Source organism: Geospiza fortis, unplaced genomic scaffold, assembly GCF_000277835.1.
Source record: "Geospiza fortis unplaced genomic scaffold, GeoFor_1.0 scaffold289, whole genome shotgun sequence".
NCBI classification, from domain to species: Eukaryota; Metazoa; Chordata; class Aves; order Passeriformes; family Thraupidae; genus Geospiza; species Geospiza fortis.
In genome coordinates, this window is record NW_005054478.1 from 549,998 (window position 1) to 550,577 (window position 580).

Consider the following 580-nt stretch of genomic DNA (forward strand, 5'->3'; position numbering starts at 1 on the left):
GGTGTGGGGGTGGGGGCGGGGCTGCCCCTCTGTGTATGCAAGGGACAGGGTCCCCTCTGTGTGTGTCTGTGTGTCTGTGTGTCTGTGTGTCGGCCCGGGGATGGAGCTGGGGAGCCCCAGCTCTGCCTGCCAGACGGCCCCGCTGCTGGGGAGCGGCACAGCCGGTGCTGACATCTGTGCTTCGAGCCCTGCCTGTCTTCAGTTGGCTCCTTGGCACAGTCACAGTGGCAGTTGGGTCCCTCTGTACCTCTCCGTGGATTCCCCCATCACCCTGCCTCTCCGTGACACAAACCTGTTTCTCTGCTGTGTTTCCTTGGAGGGGAAACTGAGGCAGGAGGGAGGGAAGCAGCAGAGCCTTCTCCTGATCCCTGTCATCCTGAGGCTTGATCCCACGCCTCACCCGGGCTTGTTTTTTCCTGCCAAGTGATGCCAAGAGCCGGGGGGGGAGCGAGGGCGTCCTGGGACACAGCTCCGGGCTGTGTCTGCCCAGGGCCCTGGAGCTGCCCAGCTCTTCCTGCCGCTGTCTGGCACAGCCCTGCCCTGGGGCTGCCACAGGGGCAGCTGGCGGGGGCGACAGGGG